The sequence below is a fragment of the Sinocyclocheilus anshuiensis genome, unplaced genomic scaffold, assembly GCF_001515605.1.
Source record: "Sinocyclocheilus anshuiensis isolate Anshui unplaced genomic scaffold, SAMN03320099.WGS_v1.1 scaffold1358, whole genome shotgun sequence".
Taxonomy (NCBI): Eukaryota; Metazoa; Chordata; class Actinopteri; order Cypriniformes; family Cyprinidae; genus Sinocyclocheilus; species Sinocyclocheilus anshuiensis.
Genome location: NW_015557142.1, coordinates 303,769 through 321,263, shown reverse-complemented (window position 1 = coordinate 321,263; position 17,495 = coordinate 303,769). Strand labels below are relative to the sequence as shown.

Genomic DNA, 17,495 nt, shown 5'->3' with positions numbered 1-17,495 from the left:
AGAGAGCGAGAGTATGGAAATGACTTGTGTTATTAGAGAGAGAAATGGGTCCGGGTTCATTTGAAGAGTGCACAAGCCAGAATTCTTGCAAACTACCCAGAAAATAATCAAGTGTCGTCCAGAGGTTGATAGAAACTATAAGTGAGGACATAGATAATGGAAAAATCCACATTTTGATTTTCTAACCGTATCATCTCAGCTGTGTGAATGTTCTCTCCACTCACACTCTCTGTCAACACAATTCTTAACCTGACAGAAACGGCAAAGACCACCGAAAGCTGCATGGCGTATTGTGTGTAACACTGACCCACCAACTAGTCAGCAAGTTTTCCGAGTGACTAGTCAACTATAAAAAAAACGAGTAGTTATGCAAGCCCCATAGTAGACACAGAGAGGATGTGAATGAGAGGCATCAGACCAGTTCACGTGACAATCACAGACAGTCACATACAAAGAGCAGTATTAGTTACAAGAAAAGGAGGAGGAGAGAGAAGGAAGGATAGGAACAGAAAGAGGGTGGGGGAGAGCAGGGGAGAGTGAGGGAGACAGTGAGAGGGAGAGAGTGAATCTTTCATAGCAGGCATTTCAGATCGCCACCGCTGAGATTTGTGTCTTTCAGTATGTTTTACCGGCGGGCAGAGTTAGTGTTAGCTCCCACACAATAACTTCTCGACCTCCTCCTCTCTCCTCATCCTCTCCTATGTTCTTTCCTTCCAAAACAAACTTGTTTATTCAAGGCTGATGGCTCACAGGCTTCAGATTTTTCCATAATCTGGCATCGGACATAAGGACCATCACCAAAGTCTGTCTGTAAGGTAGGAATAACAGTTTACATATTTTTAACTACTGTCCCATGTGCCGTCATGCTTATGAGCAGTATTTTGTATATTTTATTATTTTTTTTTTATATATATATATATATATGAGATATTTTGTTTTATTTTATTTTTCATAGAATATCTGAATTATTATTAAAGTGAAAAAAAAAATAAGAAGAAAGGGGGATAGTTTCACAGGTTTAAGGCTATTATTAATATGACAAACATGCATGTGTGTGTGTGTGTATATATATATATATATATATTTTTTTTTTTTCCTTGATAAACCAGTGCCAGTTAATTAGTGATATTTTATTAGATATTTTTGGATATAAAAGTGGAATGTGTGAACGTTATGAACGTGGATTGTGTTCTTTGTTCATTCACATAAAGATTTCATGTGTTGAGAAACAGATCAGCTGAATTCTGTAACTAACATGTGGTCATTTACACCAGTGTTTCTTAACCCTGTTCCTGGAGGCGCATTGGCAGTACACATTTTGAAGGTCTCTCTTATCCTACCCATCCATTTCAGGTCTTGAAGTCTCTACTAATGACTGAATCAGGTGTGTTTGATTAGGAAGAGTTTAAACGGGGTTGGGAAACCCTGAGTTACACTGTGTGCTGTCACATGCTTTGATGGTCCACCCATTCAAGTGACTGGAGAATGTAAAGTCTGGTTATAAATACCTCTACCAAGCCCCTCTACACGTCCTGTGAGCACATATATAGAGCGTCTATACATGGCTGTTAGTGATAAACTGAAGTCTGTGCTTTTTAAGCACTGCAACCTTAGGCGTTTGTGAAACAAAATGTAAAATTATGGACTGTAACAAAATGTTGAAACTGAGCAGAAAATTTACAGACATTCATAAAGACACAAGTAACGATTTTTCTCAGACTCTCAGAGGACAGCACTGCCGTAATGTTTTTCTCCTGATCGCACTGATCTCAGATTTGCGTCATCCATAGATCATTAAATTCTGAGCTTGGCATTAACAATATAAAGCATTACCTGACTAACAGTTGTAATTCTCATAAAAGTCCATTTAAAATGGTTGATAATGTTTAAATTTGTAATGAATTTGTAGCCATTCAGTGCTAAAAATAATGCTTTACTCCTTAAAATGTTGTTCCGAACCCATTTGACTTCTTTCATGCATCACAGAACCAGTAAAAACATGATAAAAGTAATCCATACAACTGAAGCACTGTCTTCCAAATCTTCTGAAGTCATATGATTAGCTTTGTGTTTACTTATTGTGCTTGTTTGTTTGTTCAATGATGAGCTTAAGTATAAATCTGAAAGGACAGAAATTGATGAGAACCTTAGGAGGGAACTGCATTGGGATATAGTCTTAAAGCAGACTCAAAACTGTGTTTCCTGTGTGACCACCATGATAACCGTATGATGCATGTTAATTTTTTGCATGTTTTTGTTTTTCCAGTCAGAGGAGAAAATATTGATTTATGTTAAATTGCCATGTTCAAAAGCCAGTTCACTGTACGTCTCCCTGCAGAGCTCTCTTCAACCCATTACAGAGAGTCCTTGAATCATGTCAAGATTCACTTTATTGATTCCCTTCTGACTGTGAAGTGTGGCCATCCACAGAAAGGCTGTCATCATTTATTATACTTCCTGCGCATCTTTTCTTGACCAATATTTACTTTTAGATCAGTGAGATCATTAGTGGAGCTGGTTACACTTTATTTTAAGGTGTCTTTGTTGCAGTGTAATTACAAAGTAAGTACAGAGTAATATTAATTAACAAAATGTACTATAGGGTTATGTTCAATAGGATTAGGGCTAGGATTTGGTTTAGGGTTAGTTGCTTGTAATTATGCATAATTTATTGTTATTACTATAGTAAGCACAAGTATCACATACAAACGACACTGAAAACCAACACTATTAATGCAGATGTGAAAAATGCCTCAAATAATGTGATTTGTTGAGGTGTGCTTTCATGTTTCTAAGCAAACAAAAATTCCTTGGTAACACTTTATTTTGATAGCCAACTTTGCTGAGACATTCTATTAAGTAACTTTGCAACTACATGTCAATTAGCAGTCATTAGAGTATTAACAGATTGTCTGTTTAATGTCTTCTAACATTTTATTTTGATGCTCCACGAAACACATTCTAACTTTGCAAGTACATGTCAACTTATTCTATAAACCAAACCATAATATAACACTCTACGAATACTTTAATGAGAGTTAGCTGACATGCATTTGCAAAATTACTTATAGTTAGTGAAATGTCTAAAGTGGACTATCAAAATAAAGTGTAACCAAATCCTTTAGACTTGCATTTAAATTAAGGACCTGAGCTAGAGAATGAAATACTACTTTTACTCTTTTTGCTGCATATATTGTGCACTGTATGCGGAATATAGAATACCCAGATGACCTGCTATATATTTTAAAATGTAATGGTATATCCTACAATGTGATATGCTCGATTTGAACTTCCATTTCCATTTCCAGTGTAGTTATTATTATTATTATTATTATTATTATTATTATTATTATTATGTTTCCAAGATGCAACTTGATGAGGTCATGTTACAACAAATGTAATTCACCAATGTTTTAAATTTGTGTTGAAATGTATTGCTACATAAATGACTGCAGTTTCACTTACATGTTTTAAACTAGTAAGCAGTGTACAGTACATACTGCACCGTATGAACTAAGCATTCATCTAGTATCCTCTTTTGAGCACATCACTCATCATGGCCTGTGCTTTGATCAATCAAAGATAAAGCTGCATAAGTAGTGATCTCTAGAGATGTCTACTGGCTGTTGGTGGTGGGGTTTGCATTAATACAAAGTGAATTTAATATTTATCATGCTCCGAATATGTGCCGCTAGCTGACGTATGGATGAATCTGAGAGATGGACAGAGAGTGGGGTGCGAAATGAGATTTGTGTGTCAGACAGGGCACTCGCTGCTCTGCGCAACCGTACCTGTCACTTTGCTTTGATGTCAGTTCTATACAGCAAGAACACAAGTCATTTCCATACTCTCTCTCTCTCTCTCTCTCTATCTCTCTCTCATGCATTTCTCTGTAAATGTCTGTTATATCTGTTTCACTGCTCCTCTCCTCACTCTTTGCCCATATTTCTCTTTCTGGATATAATGTAGAGTAAAGTTTGATGTTATATCCTGAGAAAGGATCAGATGTGGCTAAATACATTCACTATCATGTACACTGTGGCTGTTACACTGTTACATGCACACACACACACACACACATTCATCCACAAACATGTGGGCTCAGGGGTATTTATACCTATGGATATCTACTATGGAGGCCAGACAGTGATTAAATGCAGGCAGCTAGTGAGAATTTTGGGGTTATTTGTGTGTGCACAAAGTTTAATAGCCACACGGATGCATTGATGTATATATATGTTGGTTAGATCATCTGTAATCCATAAAGTGTGTGTATGGTAGACTGATGACACACTTGATGTCATCCCTGTTGTCAGCTAATGTCTTTGCCACCTTGGTATTTTGTCGGCACAAGTGGACTTATAGTCAATATGACAACACATATACAGTATAAGAGCGGTGTTTAAATGAGCAGACAGGCTTTATGAATGATTAATATGCCAACACTCTTGGTTGAGTTGTGAGATCATCAAATGAATTACTGCTTTACAACATGTAAGTCCTGAAACATCTGGATTTTGCAGGACTAGGTGTGTCTATCACACTTTTAGTGCTTCCAATTGTACCCCAACCCCCTTCTGCCAAATACAATTTCTGAATTTGTATTACATGCATGTGTGTTTTGGACATTGTTATCCAGTCATCATTATTAACAGAAGCTTTATCATCCATATCTGTTTCTCTTTGTGCTTCATTATGAATTAGAAATTATAATTCTAGTTGAAAATAAATGTAGCTTGAAGTCACATTTCTTTGGCCAAAAAAAAAAGATTAAATTAATTATAAGATTAAGAAAATAAACTTTTATTATATAACTACAGAACATAATGTATATATACATTATGTATTCATTATTGTGAAAGCTTTCTCTAGCACTGCTTTGCTATGAGGATGGGGCACCGATGGGATTTATTTAATCACTGACTGATAAACACCCAATGGGATTTAGTTGATCGCTGAAGGCGTAGCTTAAAATAACAGCATGAGCTTTTCTCATGCCAAGCTTACTGACAGCTGAAGATGAGGGTTCACTGTGGTGAGGGTTCATCACAATCCGTTAGATCTCACATGTGTAGAAGGAGCCAACTTCTGGAATGAGAGGCTGTTTAGTTTGTTTAGACATGTGTCCTCTGAACTGCAGACACTTATCATCAGTTCAGCAACCAAAACCTGAATTGTTAAGATCCCAAATAAAGGGAACTAATTGTTTGAGCGGTTCAAATTATGTGTTCAATTATTTACTAAGAATAATTACTTTTTGTTATTGCATGGTAAACTAAACACTAAACAACTTTTTTTTATATACTCTTCAAAATGTATTAAAGGGGTCATATGATGCGATTTAAATTTTTCCTTTCTCTTTGGAGTGTTAGAAGCTCTTGGTGCATAAAGAAGATCTGTAAAGTTGCAAAGACTAAAGTCTCAAATCCAAAGAGATATTCTTTATAAAATTTAAGAGTCAACCACGCCTACCTAAAACGGCTCGTTCTAACACGCCCCCACATGTCTACCTCACTATGTGGGAAGATTTGCATAACACCGCCCAAATGTTCACGCAAAGAAAGAAGGTGTAACTTTTATTCTGGCTGTAGTATTGTTGTTGCCACCGCCATGTCGTGAAGGCACTGTGTGGTTTCAGAAAGGCGGGGCATAGAGGAGAAACAATAATGTACAGTATGTGGAAAATAATGTGTTTTTTGAACTTGAAACCGCATAAACACATTTCATTACACCAAATACACAAAATAATGTTCTTTTTAGCAACATCATATGACCCCTTTAAGACATTGAGTGACCATTGATAGGGTAGGCTGGAAAAAGTAAGCAAAGTAAGCAAACCTCTTTGTTACGACTTCTCCAAAAGCTTAGCGTAAGCCATACCTTGATCCCGATAGCTTAAAAAACACATTACAGATATGTACAAGGAAGGAAAAACCTACTCAAAAACAGTGCTAAAGACCTAGGTGTTCATGAATCCACAGTAAGATACCCTGTCTACAAATGTAGAAAATTCTGGACTGTTGTTACTCTCTCGAGGAGCGGACATCCTGCAAAGATTGGTAACACTTTATAATAACTTTCATTTTAAATAATTAACAAACATTATATAATGCTTAACAGATCATTAGTTAATATATATTCACATAACTAGAAATATGAGATAATGTTCTTGTTAATGTTTCCTAATAAACTCACTAAATATTACCTAATGATTAACATATGATTATTTAATGTAAATTGAAATGCTTACAAATGTCAGTGAACTTTCAGTGCATATGATCTTAATTTATTGGTCTTTGTTGTGTAGACCTCTATTTACACATCTTAACAAATAATCTATGAATTTTTTGTTCATGTTTTTGCAGTACCCAATCTAAAGTGGAAACTATTCATCATTTGCAAATGTTTATAAATGTTTACTAATCATTAATACTTTTATGAGCAGTCATCTCGATGACAAAAAGTGTCCCGAAAGACCTGCATTTACCCTATTCACACATCTTTACTAATCATTTATTAATCATTTGTTCATGTTTTTGCAGTAGCCAATCTAAAGTGGAAAATATTCATAATTTGTGAATGTTTATAAACGATTACTAATCATTTAGTATCTTTATGGGCACTGGACTTTTAGCTAATGTAACAAGGTTTGTGTAAAGGGTGGCTGGTTAAGTTTAGCTAAATGACACTCACTTTAGTATACTACTCTTCAGTATATCATTGAACAGGATATTCCTTGAATCATAAATAAACAGGAGAAAACAAATCATTTTTTTAAGAAAATACTTCTTCATTTATGAAAACAATGCAATATATACAGATTGAATCGTGTTCACTTATAGTAATCAAATTGACCCCTGTACTCTATTGAGCTTTTAACCAACCCTTAAACCTACCCAAACCACCAAACCTGTCCCTAACCTTACCCGTATCACACCTCAACAGCAGCAGAAGTGTTGTGCATTAACACAAGCTTTTAATCACTGTATAACATATGTTTAAATCATTTCAATAAGTGCTTGATCATATGAATTGAAAGTTTAATTACATTTGTAAGAATTTCAACTTACATGAAATAATGATTTGTTTAAACATTATCTAATGTTTAATAAGTTTATTAGCAAACATTAACAAGCACATTATCTCACGTTTCTAACTTTTTGAATATATATTAACTAATGATCAATTAAGCATTAAATAATATCTGTTGATGATTTATTAATGAAAGTTATTATAAAGTGTTACCCAAAGATCACTCTAAGAACACAACAGACAATCCTGAAAGAAGTTAGAAAGAACACAAGGATGAGAGCAAAATACCTCTACAAACTGCAGGAGTCTTTGTTCATGTGTCAACTATGAGAAAATCACTGAAGATTTGGTGTTCATGAAAGGATGTTCTACAACGGCTTTGGGAAAATGTTCTGTCGACATTTGAGACAAAAGTTGAATTTTTTGGCAAAGATGCACAGCATTTTGTTTAGAGGAAAAAGGGCACTTTACACCAACTCCAAAACCTCATCTCAGCTGTGAATCGTGGTGGAGGAGCATCATGGTTTAACGCTGCTTTGCTGCCTCAGGGTCTGGACACTTTTCAATCACAGAAGAACCATAAATTATAAAGTGAATCAAGACAGTATACAGCAAAATGTCAAGACAGCAGTTCTTTTGAATATCACCCATTCACTGCCATTATAAAGCTGGGAAGAGCCAGGACATTTTTAAATGCAACTCAGATTGTATTCATCTGAAAAAAAGAAAGTCAAATACACCTAGAATGGCTTGAGGGTGAGTAAATTATGGGGTAATTTTCATTTTTCGTTAACTATCCCTTTAATAAAGAAATTCTGTTGACAATAAGAAACTTTGCAACTACATGTCAACTAACTCTCATTAGAGTACTAGTGACTGTTAGATTAGGGTTAAGGTTAGTAGAATAAGTTGACATGTACTTGCAAAGTTTATTATAGTTAGTAGAATGTGTGTTGGGAGCATCAAAATAAAGTCTCAGCAGAAGCAGACAGTCTGCTAATACTATAATGACTGCTAGTTGACGTGGAGTTGCAAAGTTATTTATAGATAGTAGAATGTCCAAAGGAGACCATCAAAAATGTTACAAAATTTTGAATAAATTGTTCACAAAAATGTTTTTATGTATTCTCTGATCTCAAAGTCTCTGTACTCGCATAAATACTTGCTTTTCAGTTTGCAAATTATTAATTTGCTAGTTACCAATTACTTTCCTGAAATTACTTTCAGGATTGGTAAATCACTCTGTGGCTGCTATTTTCAGTGAGATTGATTTAGAGTGTATTTGAAGGCACACCTCAAATGACACATTTAGTAAGAAAAACCTTTTTGTTCCTGCCATAAATTTGGCAAATTCCTTTACCTTCAATAAATCAGGTCTAAGTGATGTAAGCATATGCATAGATAGCAGATCTGAGGGGTTATGTAACATGTAAAGGGTGTCTGCCAGCATACAACTGTTCTGTGCTTCTGCCATGTTTCAAACGGGTCAGGTGGGTGGCTGATCTCACTTTTGTGACTTATGTATGTGAGGCAGAGCACATTTCCATCATAAACGCATGCACATGACACACAGATGCAAGCACTGTCATGTTAATTTCTGACTAGAGAAATTGTCAAGGGACAGTTAATTCCATGCAAATGTTACAGAATGCATTGGAAATCAGTAGAGCTTATGCAAAGGTATATTCCACACGTTTGGTGGATGGAGACAGTGATATCACATTCAAGCACAATCAAATCCTTTTGCATACTGAAAAGTGGATTACAAGCAAAGAGAAGGTTATCTTGGGTGTAATAAAACTTATGATCCACAAGTGGTACTAGCATTATTTGTACATAATGCACAGAAGCAAAAGCAATAAAAAGACTCTGAGGAGCAATGGTCATGCATCAGCTGTTAGTGAAACAGATCTAGCCCCAAGAGCACTTAATTTAATTCATAACTCTTTGCTTTATTTCCTCTTGCTGCACATTTCATGAATAATTTTCTTCATCTTGCTACAAAACAGAAATTGTATGCTATTCTCCAATAACCTTGATATGGTCAAAACTTGTTTAGCGGTCACAGAGTCCATATAGAACGTTTCTGTTTAACAGTCGGGTCTTCTTCTCTACCTTCTCTCAGCTGATAGCTCATCCTGATTTCACTTTCGGTGGAACTCTGGTTTGATGTTTGATCATTATGTATTTTTTTATACAGATGGGCTCATTATAAAGACAGAGCTCAGTCTGGAGCTGAGCGGCTGTTTCCTGTTGAAGTTAATCAAGAGTAGATATCTCACTCCGCTAATTAAACTGTAATGATTCAGTCCACTGAAGGCGAGTTGAAGTGTGAACCCAAGTGCAGTTTATTTATAAAGGTGATCCAAACAATAATCCGAAACTTGACTTGACATGAACAGAATTGACGAGGCATGAACAGACTTGACTAAAACAGACTTGACTTGACTTGGCATGAACAGGACTCACCAACAGCAGAGTTACAACATCAATACACGACAAGGTACAATGGGAACATGATGGCTACTTATATCAAACAAGAAGGGTCACATGACAAAGACAAACCAATGGGGAACAAGGCACGCCAGCCTAAGGCACACCTGTGCAATAATCATGCTGTCTAATCAGCATCTTGATATGCCACACCTGTGAAGTGGATGGATTATCTCGGCAAAGGAGAAGTGCTCACTAACACAGATTTAGACAGATTTGTGAACAATATTTGAGAGAAATAGGCCTTTTGTATACATAGAAAAAGTCTTAGATCTTTGAGTTCAGCTCATGAAAAATGGGGGCAAAAACAAAAGTGTTGCGTTTATAATTTTGTTCAGTGTATATACTGTATATATATGCTCTCAGAAAAAAAAGGTACAAAGCAGTCATTGGTGAGGTACCTCAGAACAAGGTATCAAGGTTAAAAGGTATACCTGTACCATTTTTACAGATTACATGTTAGAACTTTAAAAGTATATTTATACTATGGGGCTGTTGAATGCTTGAATCTGATTGGCTGACAAATATTCTAAGGTGTGCTATTATTTTCAGGGAAACACACAGCTAAAGTAGTTCCAGGCAGGTCTTGACTGCGTTACATGTTCATATCACGATTTTAGTTATTTCAAAGGTCCTTACAGTTTACAGCAGCAAAAGAACCATAACCCACAACGACACTGACATTGCGTTATTATGTACAGAAAGCCCATACTCTCTTTCTCCTGCTCTCTCTCCCTTACAAAACGCACACACAGCACAAACCCACACTCGCACACACAGAAGCATACATGTGCACAGAAACGTGTTGTTAACACTACTCTGACAATGCAAAGATTGCAAAGATTGGTAACACTTTATAATAACTTTCATTTTAAATAATTAACAAACATTATATAAGATCATTAGTCATTTACAAATGTTGAGAAAAAAATGAGCTTAATTAGTCATTTTAAGCACTTCACAAACTGTTCATGTTAACATATTAGTCATTATCTCAAAATCAATGTCTGTAAAGATCCTATATTTGGTATTTGTTGGTTGTGTATATAGACTTCTGCTATTTTCGAATCTTAACAAATCATTTATCAATCAATGTTTTTTGTTTTTGCAGTACCCAATCTAAAGTGGAAACTATTCATCATTTGCAAATGTTTATAAATAATCATTAATTTGTTCATGTTTTTGCAGTAGCCAATCTAAAGTGGAAAATATTCATAATTTGTGAATGTTTATAAACGATTACTAATCATTTAGTATCTTTATGGGCACTGGACTTTTAGCTAATGTAACAAGGTTTGTGTAAAGGGTGGCTGGTTAAGTTTAGCTAAATGACACTCACTTTAGTATACTACTCTTCAGTATATCATTGAACAGGATATTCCTTGAATCATAAATAAACAGGAGAAAACAAATCATTTTTTTAAGAAAATACTTCTTCATTTATGAAAACAATGCAATATATACAGATTGAATCGTGTTCACTTATAGTAATCAAATTGACCCCTGTACTCTATTGAGCTTTTAACCAACCCTTAAACCTACCCAAACCACCAAACCTGTCCCTAACCTTACCCTTATCACACCTCAACAGCAGCAGAAGTGTTGTGCATTAACACAAGCTTTTAATCACTGTATAACATATGTTTAAATCATTTCAATAAGTGCTTGATCATATGAATTGAAAGTTTAATTACATTTGTAAGAATTTCAACTTACATGAAATAATGATTTGTTTAAACATTATCTAATGTTTAATAAGTTTATTAGCAAACATTAACAAGCACATTATCTCACGTTTCTAACTTTTTGAATATATATTAACTAATGATCAATTAAGCATTAAATAATATCTGTTGATGATTTATTAATGAAAGTTATTATAAAGTGTTACCCAAAGATCACTCTAAGAACACAACAGACAATCCTGAAAGAAGTTAGAAAGAACACAAGGATGAGAGCAAAATACCTCTACAAACTGCAGGAGTCTTTGTTCATGTGTCAACTATGAGAAAATCACTGAAGATTTGGTGTTCATGAAAGGATGTTCTACAACGGCTTTGGGAAAATGTTCTGTCGACATTTGAGACAAAAGTTGAATTTTTTGGCAAAGATGCACAGCATTTTGTTTAGAGGAAAAAGGGCACTTTACACCAACTCCAAAACCTCATCTCAGCTGTGAATCGTGGTGGAGGAGCATCATGGTTTAACGCTGCTTTGCTGCCTCAGGGTCTGGACACTTTTCAATCACAGAAGAACCATAAATTATAAAGTGAATCAAGACAGTATACAGCAAAATGTCAAGACAGCAGTTCTTTTGAATATCACCCATTCACTGCCATTATAAAGCTGGGAAGAGCCAGGACATTTTTAAATGCAACTCAGATTGTATTCATCTGAAAAAAAGAAAGTCAAATACACCTAGAATGGCTTGAGGGTGAGTAAATTATGGGGTAATTTTCATTTTTCGTTAACTATCCCTTTAATAAAGAAATTCTGTTGACAATAAGAAACTTTGCAACTACATGTCAACTAACTCTCATTAGAGTACTAGTGACTGTTAGATTAGGGTTAAGGTTAGTAGAATAAGTTGACATGTACTTGCAAAGTTTATTATAGTTAGTAGAATGTGTGTTGGGAGCATCAAAATAAAGTCTCAGCAGAAGCAGACAGTCTGCTAATACTATAATGACTGCTAGTTGACGTGGAGTTGCAAAGTTATTTATAGATAGTAGAATGTCCAAAGGAGACCATCAAAAATGTTACAAAATTTTGAATAAATTGTTCACAAAAATGTTTTTATGTATTCTCTGATCTCAAAGTCTCTGTACTCGCATAAATACTTGCTTTTCAGTTTGCAAATTATTAATTTGCTAGTTACCAATTACTTTCCTGAAATTACTTTCAGGATTGGTAAATCACTCTGTGGCTGCTATTTTCAGTGAGATTGATTTAGAGTGTATTTGAAGGCACACCTCAAATGACACATTTAGTAAGAAAAACCTTTTTGTTCCTGCCATAAATTTGGCAAATTCCTTTACCTTCAATAAATCAGGTCTAAGTGATGTAAGCATATGCATAGATAGCAGATCTGAGGGGTTATGTAACATGTAAAGGGTGTCTGCCAGCATACAACTGTTCTGTGCTTCTGCCATGTTTCAAACGGGTCAGGTGGGTGGCTGATCTCACTTTTGTGACTTATGTATGTGAGGCAGAGCACATTTCCATCATAAACGCATGCACATGACACACAGATGCAAGCACTGTCATGTTAATTTCTGACTAGAGAAATTGTCAAGGGACAGTTAATTCCATGCAAATGTTACAGAATGCATTGGAAATCAGTAGAGCTTATGCAAAGGTATATTCCACACGTTTGGTGGATGGAGACAGTGATATCACATTCAAGCACAATCAAATCCTTTTGCATACTGAAAAGTGGATTACAAGCAAAGAGAAGGTTATCTTGGGTGTAATAAAACTTATGATCCACAAGTGGTACTAGCATTATTTGTACATAATGCACAGAAGCAAAAGCAATAAAAAGACTCTGAGGAGCAATGGTCATGCATCAGCTGTTAGTGAAACAGATCTAGCCCCAAGAGCACTTAATTTAATTCATAACTCTTTGCTTTATTTCCTCTTGCTGCACATTTCATGAATAATTTTCTTCATCTTGCTACAAAACAGAAATTGTATGCTATTCTCCAATAACCTTGATATGGTCAAAACTTGTTTAGCGGTCACAGAGTCCATATAGAACGTTTCTGTTTAACAGTCGGGTCTTCTTCTCTACCTTCTCTCAGCTGATAGCTCATCCTGATTTCACTTTCGGTGGAACTCTGGTTTGATGTTTGATCATTATGTATTTTTTTATACAGATGGGCTCATTATAAAGACAGAGCTCAGTCTGGAGCTGAGCGGCTGTTTCCTGTTGAAGTTAATCAAGAGTAGATATCTCACTCCGCTAATTAAACTGTAATGATTCAGTCCACTGAAGGCGAGAACCAATGGCATAAAGACAAGAGGGCAAGGGAAGCATGACACTGACAGCATGAAACAATTACAAAATAAAAGACATGGAAAACATGAACCTGAAACAAAACCCAAACACCAAACCCCACATTACATAAACTTTACTGTGGCTTAGGAGCTGGTAAGCCCATTTGAACAACAACAACAATAAAAAACTAGGGAATCCCTGATGTCAGTGGCAGATTATTTCCCTGTCATCGGGGTGAGTTTTGAATATGAATACGTGTGATAGCCCGACTGAAGATATGATACATGCTGTGTGTGAGACGTGTGTCTGTGAGACGATTATGTAAATGATCACAGCTCAGAATACGAGAGGAAGCAGATGTGCTTTTGTGGTCTAGTTTGATCTGACTTCTAATGAAAAAGTGAGATGAAACTTTGTTGACACATAATGAGTCGGGGGAGGTAGTAGCTATGACAAAGAGCAACTTTTTATAGGCGGCTGAAAAAAAGAAAAAAGAAATATATTTTTTATGTTTTTATGTAGAGCCAAACACAAGGACACAGGAGAGTGACAAAACTAAAATATCAGTAAATAAAAGCAATGTGAAAATGCTACATGAAAAGTTGTTAATTGAGTAAGTGTCTTGTAGGTCTATTATATGAAAAAAATTACAAAAAACAATAGATGGAATTGTACTGTAAAATATTATAAAATGTTTCAGAAATACTGTAAAAACATTTGTTGCCTTAATTTACAGTATTATATCAATTATATTTTAATTAACATTATATTTAACATGACAATGCATTCAGTTTTAACAGTATTTTTCTCTACAATTATTTTTTTTTATTAAAAAATAACAAACTTTTATTAATGAGAGAGTGCAAATAAATGAATAAACAAACAAAAAAATGGCTTTACTCAAATACACTTTGATAAACCTATAATAATTATTTATATTTTAGACCTGTTGGGAATAATTTTGCAGGGAATTACATACTTATGACATATATCCATACACAGAGAAAAGTAACTCCGACTGAGGGTTGCCTGACGTCTGTTGTCAAAAGATAAAAGAAACATTTACCGTGGATCATTCAACGACAAACCTCCTAAGAATCACCAGCTGAAGGCAAGCAAAGATACAGTAGATATATCAACACAAAATTCAGTAAGTAGTAATTGACTAAATCCAATAAGAAAAACACCTGAACAGTTCACTATTAAATGGTAAGAAAGGAAAGCTGGAGCTTTCGAGATGGATAAAATTCTCAGAAAGCCTCGTGAAGAGTGTCCTGAGGAATTCTGGGAATGACACTGAGACTGGAACAGAGCACACATGAACAGTGGCAGTAAACAAGGTCACAGGTCTTCAATCAGTTGTTCAGGGGCCGATGCCTCAAACATTAAAGCACATTTTTTTATACAGTTTGACTTCCCAGTTAACCAAATCTTCAAAGACATAGAAAGTAACTGAGAAAAAACATACAGTCATCTCACGTCTCCTCTTGAGGTCTCTGGGCCCTATTTTAACGATCTAAGCGCATGGTCTAAAGTGCACGGCGCAGGTGCACTCAGGGCGTGTCCGAATCCACTTTTGCTAGTTTAACGACGGGAAAACGGTTGGCACGCCCGGGTGCATGGTCTAAATGGGTTGTACCTATTCTCTTAATGAGTAATGGGTGTTTTTTGGGCTTAACGTGCAATAAACCACTCATCCCATCCCCTTTAAAAGCCAGTTGCGCTCGCGCCATGGCAGGTTCGCTATTTACATGGCGGAATGTAATTATTATTATTTTTTTAAATGTGTGCTGCTGCGCATCCCTGTGTGTGTAATAAGCAAAGTGTACATGCGTTGTGCACCCACCTATAGGTGCATATTACTAACGTGCTCTTTAAATAACAAAGAAAAAAATATTGCGCCAGACTTTGGACCAGGTTTGAGTTGGTCTATGGCGCAGTCTATTTTCAGTTCCTCAAAATAGCAACGCGCCAACAATGCGACTGAACACACCTCTTTTTTAGACCAGCACGCCCAGGGGGGCACAAATGGGCGCAAATGCATTTGTATTTAAACAACGCGCAGGACGGGAAAATGAGAACTGCGTCGGGCTGAAACTAGCAAAAACTTGCGCAGCATTGCACCGGGTATATGATAGGGCCCTCAAACTGAGCTCACAGTAGCTAAGATACCAGTGGAGTTTGCAGCCAAAAATCAGAGATCTCAATTTGAATGCCACTGTTTCTCATCATTCTTTCAAAACTAAATGACCTGAGCTATTTGTTATACACATTAACATAATAGCTATACTGAATATTTTTACTCTAGATAAGCACTTGTCTAGGGCAAAGTTACTTCTATAAACACAACTGAGGATTTAATGAGGTATAAAAGCGCAACAAATGGTGTCATCCGTGACATCTGCATAAGTCATGTTAGCCTACAGACTCAACTGTAGGCTGAGACGTCATGTGACATTCAGTCTTCTCAATTAATTTAATTTATTCATTTTCTAAAATAGTTTAGTAAAATAGTCAAGTCAAATGTGTCAAGCCACTTAAGAGTGGCACTATGTCCTTACAGATGCATTGCAATAGTCATTTACAGCAACACTATATGATGAACATTTCAGTATACTGTTAAATGCATACTTTACTATGGTCTGTTTTTCTCATTAGGATTAAAAGCTTGCTGCTTGCACTCTCATTTCATTAAAACTATTATCACCAAAATGTATTCAGGGTCCTTAAGTCTTACCTCTGTCAAAAATGCTTCTTCTATAACTTTTCCCATCTTATAGTAGCAGACAGTCTTTCCAACCCCAAAGCTAACAAGGGATCAGAGGTCCTCACTGGGTAATTTATCATCCTGTGCTGATGAAGGCAGAGAGCAGATTGTTTCTCTGTGTCTAGTACAGCAATCCTTAAATGTCACTACAACAGTCTCTTTTAAATTAAACTCATCATTTTTTATTTTACAATTTAACTTTTCACTCAAATTATTATGCCGATACCATTTGCAGTAAAATATTTGTATAAAATATGAATGTATGTTACATTTGCATCCTTTGATGTTAGCTCATCTTACATTGTGTTACATTCAGGATGATAAACATACAGTGTTGTACAATGCTTCTGCTTTTTAAACAATCTTGATTGATGGATTCCATTGAGTATTTCCTTTTATAATGAACATATATTATACACTGGTGTTATGAGTGACACAACAAGAATTGATTACTTGATCATTATAAAGTCAAATTTACCTGAGGATGGGGATCACATTTATATTCAAAATTGTAATTAATCTACATAGAATAGATGTACTAGAAAGTGCTGTTTGTGTTCCTGTCATTGCATGTGGAACTGAAATCCAGCCTAACAAACTCTTTTTGTTTCAAGCAATGAGTGGGTAGTGCTTATATTGCAAAAAACTGTATTGATAAATGTACTTTGAGTGACAAATGGAGCTCAAGCATTGTAATGAGATATGTAAGTTCATCCGTACTCACACTTGCCTTAGTCTGTCGAGCTTAAAGGGATACTCCACCCCAAAATGTAAATTTTGTTATTAATCACTTACCCCCATCTCGTTCCAAACCCTTAAAAGCTTTGTTCGTCTTCGGAGCACAAATTTAAGATATTTTGGATGAAAACCGGGAGGCTTGTGACTGTCCCATTGACTGCTTAGTAAATTACACTGTCAAGGTCCAGAAAAGTATGAAAGACATTGTCAAAATAGTCCATCTGCCATGGACAATATAACTATAGTATAACCATGGCATCAAAACCATGGTGTGAAAAAAAAAAGGTTACTACACTCCTGTTTGCTACAGTTTAAATATATAGTTTAGTCATGAAACTCTAGATGGCGCAGGCTGATGGGGTGTTAACGTAACTGATGATATTCTGAGATTTAAACGACTTGGCACAAGCTGATTGGTTCATGCTGCATATGCAGCCAATGAGCTTACTGCCTTGCATTTATATG

The 17,495-nt window shown here is 35.6% G+C and overlaps 1 protein-coding gene across 1 annotated transcript in view; it reads left to right on the top strand.

Moving 5' to 3' along the window:
• The first annotated feature begins 748 nt into the window (after positions 1–748).
• The window catches only part of LOC107678071 (opsin-5-like), a 91,348-nt gene continuing 74,601 nt past the window's right edge, over positions 749–17,495 (top strand). Inside the window, exon 1 of the mRNA XM_016473188.1 lies at positions 749–815. The gene's annotated coding sequence lies outside the window, so the exon portion shown is untranslated. The remainder of the gene's footprint in view (positions 816–17,495) is intronic.